The sequence below is a fragment of the Equus quagga genome, chromosome 11 (genome assembly GCF_021613505.1).
Source record: "Equus quagga isolate Etosha38 chromosome 11, UCLA_HA_Equagga_1.0, whole genome shotgun sequence".
Lineage (NCBI taxonomy): Eukaryota > Metazoa > Chordata > Mammalia > Perissodactyla > Equidae > Equus > Equus quagga.
The window spans coordinates 93,859,640-93,878,313 of record NC_060277.1 but is presented as its reverse complement, the minus strand read 5'-3'; the positions used below and the strand labels follow the sequence as shown (position 1 = coordinate 93,878,313).

The following is an 18,674-nucleotide window of genomic DNA, read 5'->3' as shown; positions in this document are numbered from 1 at the left end:
ACTTGTCCCGTCCCAGCAGAGACTACACCGTTTCCAGGGTGTGGGCTGGAGTTTTGGGAGGAGGTGAGGGCTGCTAAGAGAGGCTTTCCCTGAAGAGAGAAGAGCAGAGGGGGTTGGAGAGGTTTCTTAACTCCCTCTCCCACCCCAACACACATACACATACAAACACACAGCGGCAAGAATTTTATTTCCAAATGTCCCTTCTCTGGGGAGCTCGCTGTTTCCCTGGAGACGCCTGATGGAGATGCCCCTTCCTGCCAGCCTCCCTGGCAGCCACTAGGCGGCTGTGGCTCCCTCTTCTGCCTAGAAACGCCACAGAGAGGGTCCCACGTGGTTTGTATTAATAGGAAATGCAGCCCAGGCCTACAGGCACTGAAGATGGAGCAGGCCAGGTCAGTGGGTAGACTGATGTTGCTGCTCACAGGGGTGCATTAATCAAGGGCCTAGATACATGTGCTGACCTGTCTCTGGTCACCAGAGGAAAAAAATCCTCCCTGACATCTTTTTTCCTAAACTTGGGAATGTTTTTGTGTTTTTACCTTTAATATGAAAGTAATGCATGACTGTTATAAAGACAATTCCAACAAAATCGAATGAACAAAATCCCCAGACTCAAATTTTTAATTTTTATTTATTTACTTTTTTGGTAAGGAAGATTGGCCCTGAGCTAACATCTGTTGTCAATCTTCCTTTTTTTCTTTCTCCCCAAAGCCCCAGTACACAGCTGTATATCATAGCTGTATGTCATTCTAGTTCTTCCATGTGGGATACCACCTCAGCATGGCTTGATGAGTGGTGTGTAGGTCCGTGCCCAGGATCCGAACAGGTGAACACTGGGTGCTGAAGCAGAGCATGTGAACTTAACCACTATGCCACTGGGCCAGCCCCATCAGACTCAAATTTTAAGATGTCTTTTCCCATAGGAAAGCAATTAGCCTCTGGGTGAAGAGTCCAGGGCAAGAGTCTGCTGTGTTCAGGAAGGAGGGGGGAAGCATCATGACAATGTGGAATGTTCTAGAATCTGGGAGGTCCTCCTGAAGCAAATACCCTAGTATTGGAGAGGCTGACATGTCTGTCTGTCTGTTTTCTCCCCAGAAGATTAGCAGCTTCAGAGTGGAGTTCTTCCCACGCACTCTGTGTTATTTCCACATTCCCACCTGCTGGGTGTACCATGCTGCCCCAGTGTGGTCACCCAGGAAATACAGGTTGGAAGAATAAATTAATAAACTCACAGATGAGGAAACAGACACAGAGATAGACACTGAGTTGCCAGGGCATGTTCACAGACATGATTGCCATGGGTCTGGAAAAACTGGCCTCAAATTCTCCAGCAGCTCCCTCTTTCCCAGGGCTAAGGAGAGCTAAAGGTTGGAGTTAGCCAAAAGGACTAAGCCTATATAAGTCTAGCCCTTGGACAGGACAAGGCAGAGGCACTAGAGGGAGACTGTCAAGGCTTGTAGGAATAGCCGCTCCGCCCCCCCCCCCCCCCCCCCACCGAGGAATAGGAGTGGTGGAGAGCCTGATGTGAATTTAGAAATTAAATCCATGCTGTGCCAATGAGACGGAGAGCAGTTTTGCCCTCTACCCTGACAAGGAAGCAACTCCAGCTGGAGAGTTCCAGGTCATCTTCCAGTAAAGAAGGGATTTAAGCATATGGAAGAGACTTACCTCCTTCAAAGAAAGAGGAGGGATCCACACAACACAGCAGCAGAGATGGAAGCCAGCCCCTCATCTCCCTTTCTCCTTCTTGCCAGAGAATTTAGGTAGGGTCCTGCCATCAACACATTATCGAATTTAGCCATTGACAACTGTCAGGAAGGTCTTAACCCCATTTTACAGATGAATAAACCAAGCCTAAGAAAGGTAAAATGACTTGCCCAGATCACAGACCAAATAGCAGAATAAGAAGACACTCTCATCTCAGGTCTGGCCCCTAGATACTCTTTCCACTGAGCATCACCTCAGCACTTGGTTTCCGGGAGCAGGGGAGGGGTGGGGGTGGGGAAGGGGGGTGGCGGGGCATGATTTCGTGGCCAGACCACCCCATGCTAGATTTGGGGATAGGTTCTCTAACTCACAGAAGCCCCTGACCTTCCGTTGAGCTCAGATCCTTGCCCTGTCCTGTGATTTTGGACAGACCCTGTCTCTGCTTCACCTGAGAACTGTACTTAAGGCGCCCAGGAAAGCATGAGATAAGACACTTGCCACTCGGTCCAGACCCACGTGATCAGTGCTCCTCAAAGATGTCGCTTTTCCCATTTTGCCAAGGCTTATTCTTCTCCCTCAGTTCTCAGTCCATCACTGTGCTCCCTCCCCATCCCAAATGCTCCATATCCTTCTGGGGAAGGCGCAAAACCTTTGCTGAAGGCAGGCCCAGAGACCAGCGGCGATGGGGCCCAGTGAGGGCACCTTGGGCAGGAGCACCAAGCCAGACATCCCGCTCCTCCTTGGGGCCCTCCCCGCCCACCGGGGCCGGGGGGCGGTGCGGCAAAGGCCTGGCTAGCCCTCCCTCGTCACCCCGGCCGACTGCAGCAGGACACCGAGGGGCCAGCAGCCCAAGGAGCGGCTGGGGGCGAGGGCCAGTAAGGGGCCCGCAGATGCCGCTCGGCCCCCCTTCCTTGGCCGGGGCCCCCACGGTGTCGGGGAGCAGGAGGAATCAATCAGGATAATGAAGCCACAGCCTGCCACGCACGGCGGGGGCACTGAGGAGCCGGGGCCGGTGCCAAGTCCGCCAGACGGTTCGGAGGAGCCGAGCCCGGCGCGGCCCGGCGGCGGAGACGGAGACGGCGGCGGCGGCGGAAGCCCGAAGCCGGCCCGCGGAGGCCGGACGCAGCTCCGCGCAGATCCCTGGCAACCGGGCCTTGGCAACCGGGACGCCCGAGAGGAATCTTAAAGCTGCAGCGCCTTCTTTCCTCGCCGCTGCCGCCTCCTGGACCCCAGGAGAAATGGTAGCGCCCAGAAGGGTTAGTGGTGGGAGTCAGGCTCTGTGCCTCTCGAGACTTGGGGGTCCAACTCAGACCCTCACTCGTTTACTTATCAAAAATAGATGGAGCCTAGGCTAGATACTGGGCAGGGGAACGGGCAGTGATTAAAAAATGAACAAGGGCCTGCCAAGAGGAGTTCACAGTCTAGCGCGCAAGGCTGACCAGACTGGCTGAGGTGAGCACAGCCCTGTGAAATCCAGGAAGAAGGGGCATCGACTGGAGAGCTGAGGAGCTGTTACAAAATATTTCTGCAGAACCTGCCTTGCTCCAGGCCGTGGGTTGGATGCTTCTTCCCTGGACTGTGTTATTCCCCCAACAGCTCTGTGAGATGGGTATTATTATTATCATCATTATTGTCATTATCGATTCTGTTTTAAAGATGAAGAATTAGTGGCCCAGAGAGGTGAAGGGACTTAGCCAAAATCTCGTTTTATGTTTTGGACAATCTAGGACTGGGTCACAGGACTTCTGACTCAGGTCAGCTTTCAATATAGCATGATCTCTAGAAGGTTAATCTGAGTGAGGACTTCCCAATACAAATCGTGTAAGAAGTGAGAAGAAAAGGGTAGCTGAAAGAAGAGATGGCTACTTCTCCCTTCTGCTGCCCACTACCCTGATCCCGTCTCCCCTGTCCTCATGAGCAGGTCTGTATGTGGGCAGAGGGCTAGAAGAGGTGACCTCCAGAGGTCCCTCTGGTTCTGTGATTTGATATCTCCTGCCTGAAGTGCAGGCACTGTGCCACCCTCCTGGGCAGCAGTAGTTGGCAGGAGGATGCAAACTGGAGGAGATTCCAGGTTTCTGAAACAAGAGGTCAGGGGTGGTGGGGGAAGATTAGAGGGGTAGTCAGGGGGCTTTGGCAAAAGAAAGCCTGAGTCAATATCATTAAGAAGGCTGGACCTCATTTTCCTTCCCTTGTCCACCTATCTTTCTGTTTCTGCACATCCATTCAGGTAAGAGATTTGTGCCAGGGCCTGGGGTAGGATCAGAGACTGTTGGTGAAGCAAAAATCATGCTGGCTTTGGAGCCAAGCTCATCTGGTTTCAAATCCTGGCTCTGTCACTTATCAGCTATGTGAACTTAGGCAGGTGACTCAATCCCCTTGAGACTCATTCAGTTTCCTCATTTGTAGGGTAGAGGCAATAATATCTACCTTTCAGTGTTATTGCAAGACTTAAATGCAGTGAGAAAAATGTATTTGGGTGTCTGGCACATGGTAAATGCTTAATAAATGGTAAATTTGAAGATGTCTTTACTTATTTTGGTAGTCTGATAACAGCTCCCAAAGAGATGTCCACATCCTAATCCCTGAAACCTGTAAATGTGACCTTATGTGGAAAAAGAGTCTTTGCAGATGGGATTAAGAATCTTGAGATGGGGAGATTATCCTGGCTCATCTGGGTGGGCTCTAAATGCCACCACACGTGTCCTTATAAGAGAGAGGCAGGGCCTGGCCCAGTGGCACAGCAGTTAAGTGCGCACGTTCTGCTTCGGCGGCCCGGGGTTCGCTGGTTTGGATCCCGGGTGTGGACATGGCACTGCTTGGCAGGCCATGCTGTGGTAGGCGTCCCACATATAAAGTAGAGGAAGATGGGCACGGATGTTAGCTCAGGGCCAGTCTTCCTCAGCAAAAAGAGGAGGCTTGGCAGCAGATGTTAGCTCAGGGCTAATCTTCCTCCAAAAAAAAAAAAAAGAAAGGCAGAGGGAGATTATACACACACAGAAGACTGGAAGGCGATGTGAAGACAGAGGCAGAAATGGGAGTGATGCGGCCACAAGCAAAGGAATGCCAGCAGCCACTAGAAGCTGAAAGAACAGATTCTCCCCTAGAGCCTCCCGAGCGAGCACAGTCCTGCCGACACCTGGATTCTGGCCCAGTGAAACTCATGTTGAACTACTGGCCCCCAGAAATGTGAGAGAATAAACTGTTGTTTTAAGCTGCCAAGGCTGTGGTAATTTGTTATGGCAGCCTTTGGAAACTAATAAATATACTTACATCAGAGATTCCATCTTGAGCAAAACCCAGAACCTGCCCTCTAGGAGTTCACAGTCTAGTGGGAAATGAGAGAAGTAAACAGCGCATAGGGATGCCCAGAAGGTGGAAGGGTAAGGTAGGTAAGGCTGTTCGAGTTGGAGTTAGCCAGGTGAGGGGCTAAAGCAGAAAGGGCATTCCAAGCAGAAGAAACAGTGTGGGTAAAGACAAGGAGTAGGAGAGGACAGCGCCTGCAGGAAACTGCCCACGTTTGGCATGACAGGTGCATGGGGATATGGGGGTGGTATGACACAACTGCTGAGGTGGGCAGCAGGGGCAAAGAGCCAAGTAGCTTCCACCCCAGAATGGAATCAATCCCTTCACCCTGGGCTGGCATTGGGCTCCAGATCAGAGAACCCTAGACTGTCAGTACTGACAGTACTTAGAGACCATCCAGTCCAGTCCTGCCATTTCACACATAGAGAAATTGAGGCTCATAGAGAGTAAGGCCGTCCAGGAAATAAGCTAGAACCAGATGGCTGCACTCTGGCCTCCCTCTTGAGCCTGGGTGTCCCATATCTGAAGGTCTCAGAGACGCTGCCTGGTAGTCCCTCTGTAGCCCACTTCCAAAAAGCATAGGCCCTGTGGTCTCAAAACAAAGAGGGGGTCATTTGCATATCATTTGCATACCACTAATTAGATGAGAGAGGCAAATTCACTCAGCCCCTTCTCTTCATGTCCCCCATCGTATCTCACTCCCATCAAGTTCTTCCTCATCCACCTCTTGACCTCAGCAACTCCTCCCATAATTCCAGCCCAGGTCCCACACCTCAAGGCCCCTTACCTAGCCCCAGACCAACCCCTACTGTGTTAAGTGTTTGGTCCTGCTTGGAAAAAGTACCTAGTGGGTCTTTAGTATATCTAGTCTGGTGGAGGATCTTAGAGCAGATTACAGTGGAAAGGGTGGTGATGGGCTTTCCAGCTTGAGGTTTTCTCTGAGAATGGGGAGTGGTGAGCTCTGCCTCCCTGTAGCCCAGGAGCCATCTGAATGGTGCTATGGAGTGGAGGAGGAGGGTGCTCCTTAGGGATCTGGTGGGCAGGTGCCAGCTGCATGCCCCAGGCCTGCCCCAAGCCTCTTGGCTGGCAGCCACACCAGTCTGTGGAGAAGCTGGCTCCTTCCTTGAGGGAGGGGGAATCCTGGAGAAGGTCAGGGAGCATCCCTTGGCCTGGCAGCCTAACATGGGTAAGGTTGAGGTTACCATGCAAGTTACTGTGGATCCTCCAATGGGGACAGCACATCCAGATTCTTGGGGCTATCAACCCAGCCCAGAAAATTGTGAGGCACTGTGCTAAACTAAGCATAGTGTTTCCTAGAGGGTAGGCACTTGAGAAGTGTTTCCTGATAATGGGGGGTCACCTATCTCCTGGAGACAGGTAAAGATGAAAGGGGGTCACAGAGAAGCACATATTCTGCCTCTCTCACCTCCTATTAGCCCCCTCTTTCCTCTGAACCAAGGCTATGCCAGGTGAGAGGTGAGATGAGGTGAGATGTCTCATCTCTCTCCCAGGTGAGATGTCTGAACCTGTCATCTGATAATCACCAGAGAAGGCACCACACTGTAGCCAAGACAGGTGCACAGGATGAGCGCAGGTGCCCTCCACCCCTATCCTGGCAGAGTTGCTGTCTGGCTCTGTCACTGCTACGGTTGACTCCAGGTAGCTGCCAGGAGCTGGGGAATGCTGGTGTATTAGGATTTATGGGAAAAACCTGGGGCACAGCTCAGGCTAGCAACTTGCAGAAACCAGCTTGTTCTGGTTAGGACAGTGGCCTGAATATAGGAGGAAAGACTGGCCTGCATATGTGAATAATTCCTCTCCATGCCTGGGTGATGTGCAAGCTGTGTGTATACGTGCTACAGGGGGCCTCAGCAAGCATCCTGACCTGCACACACAGCTGTGTGCACATATCCCATTGTGCACTAGTGTATGTTGCACATGAGTGTCTTCATGGAGTTCCACCTTCCCTCTTCTCTTCTCTGGGCCTTCTCTTCTTGTTTCCTGGTAAAATGGGAAGTGGAGTAGGAATGTCAGTTTCACCATCCCCAGCCCTGCTCCCTTGTGTAGAGGGTCTCTGCTTCCATTTGCCCGTGACAGCAAGCAGTGGATCCCTTCTTGGTCCTGAGTTGGGGGATCCCAGCTCTTTACTGGCCTAGATGACTCCATCTTGCACCAATTCCTCTACCCTGGTAGCTCCCTCTTCCCCCAACTTAGGCAGTGTCCCATGCCACTTCATCTAGTGTCCAAGTCAAGGGGAGAGATGGGAAGAAGAGGGGGGATGCTATGGGAGTGGGAGTAGGAAGGGTGGATCAGATACTGTTTGGCTTTGCCCAGGTCCCTCAGGAGCACTGCTGCTCATTTAAAATTCCGATTTAAAGCTGAGCGGCTCTTTAAATTTCCACATTAGCATGCCGCCCTGATGCCAGGCCAAGATGTTGGGATGGATTTGGCAGGAACGCCTCCAACAGCAGCAAGCAGCAGCATTTGCCAGCAATAAAACAACGCATGAATAAAAGAAGGCCGGCTTGGCAGCAGCAGCAGCCCAGGTAGCTGGGTAAACCCAGGAGGGGCCCTCGTATTCTGGGGCTCAGAGGCATGAAGGTCGGTGCAGGGGCATGTGCAAATGTAGGCCTCTGTGGCTGTCTTGGCCCTCACCCTCAATCTGTGCCTGCAGTGGAATCTGGGGTGAGGCCCCAGGCAGGAATGGGGTTTCTTCCCTGTGCCTGTCTCATTCCCCTCCTCCCAGGGTTATCTTCTTGGAGGGGACAGATGTTGCTTTTGATGAGGATACAAGGACTTGGCCCACAGCCTGAGCTGTCCTACTTCATTAGGGGCCCAGAGAACAGGTGGGGTCAGAGAGAACAACACTGCCTAGAGTGGCTTCCAGATCCATGACCCCAGGTGCCTGGGTGCTGAGGGGCACTGTCAGGATAAGGGGACTGGGTGAGAGGCCACAGTGAGGACTAGGTATTGGTGCTAAGCTGTGTGGGAGAGATGCTCCGGGCTGGGTGGTTGGCTAGAATGGGGAGTGGCCAAGGAGAGCAAGGGGCTGCTGGGCCTGGCGTAACTTTAACTTCCTCAGACTCAGGAATACTGATTGAGGTCAGATGGCAAGGGCAGCAAAGAGGTCAGATAAAGCCCTGGGCTGAAGGCTGGTAACCACCCAGAGGTCATTTTGTCTACTCCTTCCCAGGGTCTAGAGTGTGCAGCCTCAAGTCCTTTGGGGATCCTGTGTCCCTCTGCTCCGATCACCTGGCTGAGGCTCATCAGCAGCCTCCCAGACATTTCAAGAAACAAGCAGCTTGTCCTGCTCTTACCATCTATCCCTCCCACTTGGTCAAACCAGCCCCTTCCCTGAAGTCAAGGGGAAGGGGACAGAAGGAAACAGAAGGGTGGCAGCAGATGGTCTCTGCAGTCTCAGCTAAGGCAGAAAAGAGGAATTTTCTGCAGAGCACCCTTCTCCAATGGAACTCCTCCCCTCCAGCTCACGAGTGATTTCAGGCCCCAATATGGGGAGAAGTTGTTGAAACTTTGAATTCTTTCATTACCTGGAGAAGCCGGAGAGAAGATAGGCAGGGCCAGGCTCTGGCAGGGCAGGCCCCTTATCTTGGAACTTGGGCTAGTCCTGTCCTGATGGCTTTTCCAGGGAGAATGAGGTGGCCTGACCTCGTAGGTACCCTGTTCTCTGGTCCACACATTGGGGTTGAGTCAGTTCTTGGGTGAGGGAGTGGCTAAGAAGCTGAGTTTAGCCCAGAGAGGTGTTCTTTTGTCATTTATTCATTCATTCAACAAATATTTACCAAACAGCTGCTTTATGCTAGGCACTGTGCTGGGCACTGGGAGCACACTGATGAACACGGTCAGATGTGGTCACTGTCCTTGTGCAACTTTCCATCTGGTGGGAGAAATAGAATCATTATTCAAATGACTGCACATATAAGTGTGAAATAACTGTGCTAAGTGCTCTGAAATAAGGATATATAGTACCATAAAAGTGTATAATTAGGGGACTTGGCTAAGTCTAAGAAGTTGAGGATGAGCTTGCAAAGGAGACAAAGAAAGAGCAGCTAGAGCGGTGGAAGAATTGGCAATGATATCATAGAATCAAAGGAGGAGGTGGTCAGCTGTGCTGAGAGATGCTAAGATTCATGAGACACCTATTCACCCTGACTCCTCACCTGCTAGTTGAGTACAGGTATGAAAAGGCTCTGGCATCATGCCTGGCTCACAGTTGGTGCTCTGTAAGGTTAGCTCCCTTTCCCCCCTCCCCAGGCTGAGCCTCCCTCCAGGGACCCCAGATTTCTGGAGCAAAGGAACTGCCTAGGCTCAGCCTCCTCTGTCAACTTAGGCCCCAAACCTTAGCCATCCAGTCCTCATTCAGGGACTCTGGGCCTCTCCTGCCTCTCCACATTAGTCCCTTCACATGGAGCCCTACCATTCCCTAACCTACTTCCTCCTTTGCATTGGTCTTCCATGAAGAGGGGTTGAAGTCTAGACTTGGAGAAGGATGCAATTCTGGCTCTGCTTCTGGGGCCAAGTCTGAGAAGGGAAGAGAGTTGGAATCCTCAGCAGTTCCCAAAGCTGCCTGGGGTGAATCTAAGTGTCTTAGGTAGGGAGAGGGAGTAGTGGGGAGATAGGGAGGGGGCTGCCCACCCAAGGCGGCGTAGAGCCCAGAGCCTTTTCCATCACAGACATCCCATCTGTCTCCTACAGAAGGCTCGGGTTGGAGGAGGTGCCGAGAAGCAGGGTATGGAGGGTGAAATCGTACAGTCTGTGAGCTAGCACGATGGCAGTGAAGGTGCTGACTGGGGAGAAGGGTAGCAGGTCAGGGTGGGGTGTCAGCAGGGAGAACTAGAGGTCAGAGGTTGGGACTGGAGGTGGGGAAGATTATAGGGACATTGCTACTCTCCCTAGACAGCTTTGTGCTTGATCAGGTCTGGAGTTTTCTAGTAGAGAGCTCAGAAGAACTCCCTCCCTGTGACTGAAAAACTTTGGAAGACACCCACACCTTGCTGGACACACACTGACACAGCCCCTCTTCCTGGATACCAACATCTAGATACTAGGAAACTGGGCATCCTCAGAGGGATGGGCCTCCCACATATAGAAATATGAGAGGGCTCTAGACTTGAAGTGGTCAGCAAGGAGGGGCAGGGCAGAGTATGGGGAATGGAAAATGCTAGCCCAGGAAGCAGCTCTGTTAGGTCTACTCCAGGTCCAGGAGAGCACCCTTGGGAATCCCTGTAGACATTCCCTCCCCACATTCCAAGTTCTAAATTTTTTCTCTCTACCTATACTTAAGAGAGTATGATTCCACAGCTTCCCTACCTACTCCAGTCTTTTCTCCCACTCTTCCCTGTTTGGAAGTTCTTCCTCAGGTGTAACTTTATTTCTTCAGGCTACAGCTTAATCCTCTAAAAGTCCTCTAAAACATGTGCCAAAGGAACCCAAGACAGGCCTTCAGTTATTAAATATAAATAGACAGAGGAGGGAAACTGAATATGGAGAGACAGATATTATATCTCAGTCCCTGCAAGTTATTAGGAAGAAGGCACTAGTGGTTGCTAAGCAACAGGTCTCCATAGAGGACAGATACTGTGTGGAAAAAGTCTCCTCTGACTGAATATTGGGGTGAGAGGGTAGGGAAGGTGGGGGTCAAAGGGCTATGGACTGACAAGCAGGGCTGCTGGGAATGGTTGGTTTGTCCTCCAAGACCATCCCTATGCCCCAGGCCTTGGTAAACTCCACCTTTATAGCCTTCAGGATTGGTAGAAAGAGGAAGGCCTCAGGCACGCCTCCCATCCTGCCAGGAGGCGGGAACCTGGTTTCCATAGCAACCCAGAAACAATCCTGGCCTTGTTTGCTTCTGGCTTCTCTGTAACCCCCTCAGGGAGCACTGATTGCCACAGATACCTTTCTCTGACCCCCAACTTCTGATTTAAGGGGGAGGGCCCTAGAAATGTTAGGGGTAGGAGTGCTACAAAGCTAGTCTCATTTGGCCCTAAAGTGACCTATTAAGACTCTAAATGGGGAGTTACTTTTAGGGGAAAGGGCTTCCAGGTGTCCTCTGACCTCTGCACCTCTTATGGGGCTGCAAAAAGCTGGGCCAAAGGGTGGCATCAGATGCAAATTCTGGGCCCAGGCTTGCTTTCTAAAGGGCTACTACAGACTAGGGTTGGAGGTCAGGAAAAACGTAGAGGCAGGATCTTTTGTGCCCCTTGGCCACCCAGAACACCATCCTCCTTGACCCTAAGTCCACCGACGTCAAGACCCGAGAATGGAGATATAGAACATTAACGTATGTCAAGTATAAGTGAGTGGCACCGAGGGGCATAATCTGTTTTTCTAATATGACCACAAGCAGAGTGTTAGAAGAATTAGGCCGACAGCTGCTGGTTCCTCCCCCACTTCTACCCTCCCTCCTCGCTCTCCCTCTCCCTTCCTCTTCGGCGTTTGCACACACCAATTGCAGCCAAGCCCTGCTCGCGATTTCTCTTAATCTTCCTCCGCCATCCTGCGTTCTTTCCGCAGGCGGTGCTGCGAAGCCGGCAGAGCCTCGCGTCACACCTTACTGCTCTCTGAGATTGCTCCACAGAGAGCTCAAGGAGATGGCAATTCGGCGCTGATGCCGGCTGGCAGCAGTTGGGAGAGGGGAAGGAGGAGAGTGAGGGAGGAGGGGAAGGGGTAAAAAGTTGGCACCGATACCAAGTTTTTCCCTAGAGAGACATGGGGGGGAGGGTGCGCGAGAAGAAGAAAGAAAATGACACAGAGAAAAAGAAACAAGGAATAAGAGGCAGAGTGAGACAGAGAGAGACAGAGAGAGAGACAGAATTAAAGTTCTCTCAGATATCCACATCCACACGTTGGCATCCCTAGCCCACCGCACTCATGACCCTCTCAAGATCACACCATCTAGTTAGGTTCCCATCCACCCCTCTGCCTCACTCACACACTCACACACACACACACACACACACACACACACACTCCCAGCCAACCTGGAAGTCAAAGCGGCCCAGGCATGTTGTGTGTATTCAAGCAAGTGTGTGTGTGTGTGTGTGTGTATGCCTGTATGTTGTCTCTGTTTTGGATCGCAGTAGAATGCAGTATGTAAATGAGATGGTTATTACCGCAATGTTCATCAAGCTGAGCCGAGAAGACATTAATAGCCTGATGAATATGCATGTGAATTTGTTAATTAAGTTAATTATTCTGCTGAAAATGCATTCGTCTTCCAAGGACATTTTCCCAATGATTTTTACATGCTCTAGCCATTAGTCATGCTATATTTTATCAGGGAAATGAGTTTGCTTAAGTTGTAAAAAAAAAAAAAAAAAAAAGAGAGAGAGAGAGAAGAGAAATAGAGAAAGAAAGAGGAAAAAAAAAACAGAGGAAAGAAGAAAACATATTGAAGTTGAGAATGGGAAGGCATCTGAGGCCGGCCTGAAGTTTGAGGCCCAGCTGGGCTTTTGAAGCCTGCCCTCGATTTTTATGGGTATCTCACTCTACAATTTTTTGCCCTTTTTTTGATGACAAACTTTTTTTTTCCAGTGCCAAATTTCCAACACATTAATTAATTGTTGTAGCCAATTAACTGTAGTTGTGCAAATGAGTTTAGCACTAATTACCATGCAGTGCCTGTAATCACATAAAAAACTTGCTGAGAGAGAGAGTAGAAGAGAAAGGAGGAATGGGAAAGGAGTGGTGGCAGAAGAGGAGGGGACCTAGACTAGAGGGGCAGTCAAGGAAAGGGAGTAAGTGGGGGGTCCTGAGATTTCCTGGTTAGGAACCATCTTGGCTCCAAGGGAAGGTAGCTTTCTTCTAGCCACACTTAGGACCTCTGGCAGTCAGGAAATCTCAGTAGGCATAAGAGTTGGTAAAGAGTGGTTTCTCTTTGTCTAAGAATTTCCAACAAAAAGACATTCAGAATGGATATCTCTGGTTGTTTCAACAATGCAATGTAGTCCCTATAAATTGTGAAGGCCTCGGTATTTATTCTCCATGACTGGAATTACTGGGTAAGCATGGTGCGTCCCACTGGGAGAAGATATGCCATTTCTGATGAGCCAAAAGAGATGGAGAAGAGTGATACATGCTCTTGGCCTGGTTCTAAAGCTGTAAGTAGATGGGGAAAATTGTTATGAGTCCACAGCCACTGGAATAGGCCAAGGGAGCAATGGTAACATCAACTATAAAGGAGCTGGTTCCAGCAGGAGGTGGGAGGAGGCAGCCTTTGACCAGACACAGCTCCCAGGAGAGGAGCCAAACCTTCTCTCTTGCAAGTTGGCATCTCTACCATCCATCATGTCTGAGCCAACTCTAGGTTTCCACCTGTCAGCTTCAACCAGTGCCCAGAGGCTGAGGGACAGACCAAACAATTTCTCCAGCTCCTTCTGACTTAGCTGTCCATGACTTCAGTTGGAGGGAAAGTGCAGTGGTAGTCAGCAGTAAGTGTTGGTCTAGCATTTTTGCTTCTACTCTGCTTGCCCCTTGTACCATGTTCCTGACACTGAGCCTGCCCAAGGTTTATGTGTGTGTGTTAATGACCTGTAGTCCCCCTTGCCTCCCCAAAAAAGTGCTACTATCTCCCTTTTCCATCCAGAATAGAGAGCTCACTTGTTGTTATGGGCCTCAATTTCTTCAGACCTCATTAGAGACACATTCAACTTCACATTTTCAAGGACAGCCTTGACTACTCATTCTCTGATAGACACCTAAAGGCTAGCTCCTCCCTTTCTCATTCCAGGTCCCAGGTCTGTGGGCAGATTGCTCATGGGCTCCATCCACTTTAGCCTTGTTCTTCCCTGGCAAGGGGGAAACAATTTCAAAGGCTCATACCGTGTTGCCCCCTGTTCCATGACACTGTTTATCTTCTAACCTATGAACCAAAGTTAGCTGTGAGGACCTCAATTGACCCAGGCTGCTCCAGTATTCTTCCTGCCCCAACATCTCTCTTCTGGTTCCACCCACACCCTCTTCCCAGCAACCTTAAGCAAGGTCTGAGAAGGCCTGGTTTAGTGGAAGAGCCCTATTATCCTGGGTTCCAGGCTCTTTGCCATTTAACAGCATGTAATTGCGAGAAAATCATTTACTGTGAGCCTCAATTTTCCTCATCTATAAAGTGGATATAATCATAGTGCCATGCTTGAAGAGTTAATAAGCTTAATAATTGTGAATATGAAACACTCAACACACCACATAAAATGAGCTACTTCATTAATTGCTAGTGAATACAAAGGGAGAGTACAGTGTCCTTTAACAGGTGAATGGTTAAACAAACTGTGGTACATTCATACCATGGCATAAATAAAAAGACTGAACCATTGATACATACAAAAACTTGGATGAATCTTCAGGGAATTATGCTGAAAGAAGCCAAGCCTAAAAAGTTACATAGTATATGACTTCATTTTTGAAACAACAGAATTTTAGAAGTGGAGGATAGATTAGTGGTTCTCAAGGGTTAAGGAGGGGTGAGATGGGCATGATTATAAAAGGGCAACATGAGGAATCTTTGTGGTGTTAAAACTGTTCAGGTTTTTTTTCCTGCTTTTTCTCCTCAAATCCCCCCAGTACATAGTTGTATATTTTAGTTGTGGGTCCTTCTACTTGTGGCATGTGGGGCACCACCTCAGTGTGGCCTAATGAGACGTGCCACGTCCATGGCCAGGATCCAAACTGGTGAAACCCGGGGCCGCCAAAGTGGAGCATGTGAACTTAACCACTCGGCCACGGGGCCAGCCCCTGTTCAATTATCTTGACTGTAGTGGTAGATATACGAATTTACACAGATAATAAAACTGCATAGAACTTAATACACACACAAGAACAAGTAAAACTGGAAATCTGAATAAGACTGGTGGATTGTATCAACGTCAATGTTTTGGTTGTGATATTATACTATAGTTTTGTAAAATGTTACCATTGGGTGAAAGTAGATAAAATGTACATGGAATCTCTCTGTATTATTTCTTACAACTGCATGTGAATCTACAATTACTTCAATTAAAAAAAAGCTATGATAGATTATTAATGTCTCTGTTGGGTATAGGAGAGAGAAGGGGCTGCCCTTGTGTTTCCATTGCAGAATTCCAAAGAGGAAGATTAAAAAATATTATTCTCATTAGGGTTCATCAATAAAATGATCATAACTATAGAGAGGGGAGGATATCTGTATCTGTTGACCCAATAATTCCACTTCTTAGAATTTACTATAAAAAATGCATGAACTTTTATATCTTAAGATGTTCATTGTGATATTATTTCAATAAAAATATCTAAATGATTAAAAATAGGAGATGAGCGTTATAAATCACAGCATATCTAGGTGATGAAACACTTTACAGACTTTAAACATACTTAAAAAAAATACACCTAGCACAATGCCTGGCACATATTAGACACTCAATAAATGATAGTTCGCTTCACTTTACTGTCATGTTCTGGGTATCAAAAGAGCAAATGTAGGTAAATGTACTTGACAAACTGTAAAGTGCCTGGCAAATGCAAGGTGTTGCTATCCTAATGGCTGTCTCTCCCCAGCTCCATCTTAGATGAAGCTGTACTTCCAGGTAGAAGAACACTGCCTAAGGTGCTCCTGGCTTGAGAGGCATGGGAATGACGGAACTGACTTCTTGGGGAGTCTGAGTCAAGAGATTGGGGCTACTTCCTTTCCAGGAGACTGGCACCCCCCCCCCCACATCATGAAGAAAAGTATGGACATTCTCCCCAGTATATGCACATAAACACATTTGGCCTACAATTTCAGGGGACTCATGGAGTCTTTGAAGCAATTTCAGCCCTGCTGACTGCATAAAAGTAATAGACTATTGCATCAATGGTTGACTAAGCACCCACTGAGTATGAGGCACTGTCCTAGGTGCTCTATACACATTATTTCACTAAATTCTCTCTACAACCTTAAGAGATTGTTTATCTGCATTTCACAGACAAGGAAATTAGGGCTCAAAAAGGTTAAGTGACTTACCAAGGTAGCACAGCTGATAAATGGCAGTGCTGGGACTAGAACCCAAGGCTGTCTGCTTCCAAAACTTGCGATCTAACCACCACACATACATTTAGAAGGGCTGAGGAGGGGTGCACTGTGTGGAAACTGCACAGGGACCTACATCTGGAGGAGCCCCAGAAAAGTAACCCTGTTTTTCCAGTGCCCCTTAGGTAGACTTAAACACATCCCAGGCAGAAGAAAAATCTCTGATGAGAAGTAGGCCCATTCTGAAGTCTTACAGCCCATGAGTAAGTTTTTCCATATGTCTAAGCTCTATCCTTTCTGGTAAAATCTGATCCCTTTTCCTCTTGTTTCCAGTGGGGATGGTGAATATATGATATGGTTCCTCTCCATGAAAAGTCCTACGTCAGGAGGGGAGAGAGGAGCTTCCCCAGTTCTGTTGAGACACTGACTAGGATGCCTCAGTCCCCTTGGTCTCTTGGATCTGCCCTAAGGTATCAAACCAAAAGATGAGCAGGAGAAAATGGACCAGGAAGAAAAGCAGAAAGGAGTAGCCTAACCAGACCAAGAAGACCAGCTTAAAGGATGGCCTGAGTGTCTCTCAGGACCTGTTTTGGGATCAGGGTGAATTTGAGTTTTTCCCACTAGGCTCAGCAGCCAGGTTCATGTTTGACATCTACCTGTGGAGATCTAGCTATGGAGATCTGGCCAGCATCCCTCATGCCACAGCCTCTTGTTTGTCTCAATATGACATCTCTATAGAAAGGAGGGGGCTGGGGGTTCTGCCCCTCTGTATTTACTCCTCTTGTTTCAATACTACCTTGATGTACTTGCCCAGGACCAAGCAGCCCAAATAGGGGACTCAGAGGTGCCCAGGGAAGAGAATTATGTTGTGAGGAGGATGCTGGGATCCCAAGGCTAGGTCCAAAGTTCTTTTCTCTCAACAGGAGACCCAGGAGGGCAACTGGGACCTGAGTCTGGACACACAGATTGGGGAGGGGAGATGTCTTCTCCCTCCTTCCCTCCCTGCTCCACACTATTCTACCCTGCTGGGGCTACCACTGCTCACTTTGGCTTCCCTCACCCCACCTATCCTATGGACAGGAGAGGGTTAAAGGCATGGTATGGGCAAGCTATAAATTTCCCATCAGTGTGGGGAGAGTAGGCCTGTTGGCAGGGAGGGGGTTGGGCTGGGGGGAGGGGGAGCTGGGAAAAAGCCAGGAGGTTGTCTCTAGGTAACAATAAACACTGCAAGCAAGGAGCAGCTGTTACACTTACTCTCTCTGCATCACAATGCTGAAATAACACTAATAAACCAGTGTGCCCAATGCACAGGCATACACGCATTTAGGGCTGGGCCCCAATGCACCCCCTAGGGCTGCCCTCTGCTTCAGGTCAGTGTCCTTGGTGCTGGTGGACATACTAGTCTTGGCCTGGTGGTACTTGTGGGGAGGAGGAGGACTGATGAGTCAGAGTGGCATTCTCAGAGTCAGAGGGTTGGGAGAGGCTGGGGATTCTAGGTTCAGATCCTGATGGCATCACTGGTGGAGAGTTCAAATGGGGTAACTCTTGGCTAGGAATTGGAAGCAAAGGAGGAGAATGAGAGATACAAAAGTGTAGGGAACAGACAACTACTTACCATGTCTTCTCAGATTGGAGGGGATAAGGTGCCCAGGAGTGGAGTTGGCTGAAGGGAGGTAGAAAAAAAGAGGGGCCAAGGAGGTTTGAGAAAGAGGAGGAGCATATGGTATTGAGGAGTGATTCTTCTCTCTCTCCTGGGGCTGAACTCCCCACATCTGCCTACACCCCACCTGGTGCACCCAGGCTCCCCCTCATAGCACCACTTTTATACGAGAGCCAGGTGATGTGTTGGTTCAGTTCAGGACTGAACTCTATTACGGGTGTTCCAGCAAGGTCCTTTGGGCTCCTAATGCTGCAAGGGAGAGCTGGGGGAGTGCAGCTGGTCCCATCTCTCTACATGAAGAGCAGTTTGTCTGTCCCTTTCTCCAACCAAAACTGTCTGTGGATCTCCAGGAGCAGAGAGACCCTCACACCAGCTGGAGAGCAGAGCCACAAGCAATGAAAAGAATAGAAATAGGCAATTGAAAACTCAGGCTATCAGAGAACCCCCTTCCTCTTAGTAAATCCTTCTCTGACGTTACAGGAAGGGTATTTATTATTATGTATCCAGATACATTGGTATCCAAGATCCCTGTTTCCTTTTGCTGAAACAACGAGGCCCCTGGGACTGTGGTTGGAGGCATGAATGGTTCTCTTGGTCCACCTTCTGGTCCCTTTCTGCTGGTGTGATCTCACACACAGTATCCTATCATCCCCCTAATTCAGAAAGGATGGAGAAGATGCACATTGCCAACCTGACCTGTAAGGGAAGAGGAAATTAGCACCTTTGGAGATCTACGGTGTCTGTTTCCAAGGAAGCGAGTACTGAGGTTACCAAGTGGTAACCTTTTCAGGTTCTTGTCTTGTAACAATGCTTTTTTGAAAAAAAAATTCCTAAGTCACGTGGTATCAGCTGGGTACCTAGAGCTCTGGACAAGTAGTGAGGGCAGGGAGGAGTAGCTGTGTCTGCCTAGAAAACTCCTGGGAAGGTGCCCAGCAGTGCTGAGCCACCCCAGCACATGTGCATGCCCAGAACTCTCTGTGCAGCCAATGGATACAGTAAGGCAAGAATAAC

The 18,674-nt window shown here is 49.3% G+C and overlaps 1 protein-coding gene and 1 long non-coding RNA gene across 12 annotated transcripts in view; both read right to left on the bottom strand.

Annotated features, from left to right (window-relative positions):
* Positions 1-787: 787 nt before the first annotated feature.
* On the bottom strand, positions 788-4,434 carry LOC124247496 (uncharacterized). Its single transcript, XR_006890751.1, has 3 exons — positions 2,693-4,434; positions 1,669-1,771; positions 788-840 (listed from the first exon to the last, which is right to left on the bottom strand). It is a non-coding gene; the product is annotated as an uncharacterized LOC124247496 (long non-coding RNA).
* Positions 4,435-4,773: 339 nt separating this feature from the next.
* CDK12 (cyclin dependent kinase 12) overlaps positions 4,774-18,674 on the bottom strand; it is a 70,597-nt gene continuing 56,696 nt past the window's right edge. For 5 of the 11 annotated variants that reach the window (XM_046674704.1, XM_046674700.1, XM_046674708.1 and 2 more), the window contains one exon: positions 8,770-18,359. The gene's annotated coding sequence lies outside the window, so the exon portion shown is untranslated. Of the gene's footprint in view, positions 7,012-8,769; positions 18,360-18,674 lie in introns of those variants that run through there. The other 6 variants (XM_046674701.1, XM_046674709.1, XM_046674710.1 and 3 more) reach the window with 4 other exon arrangements.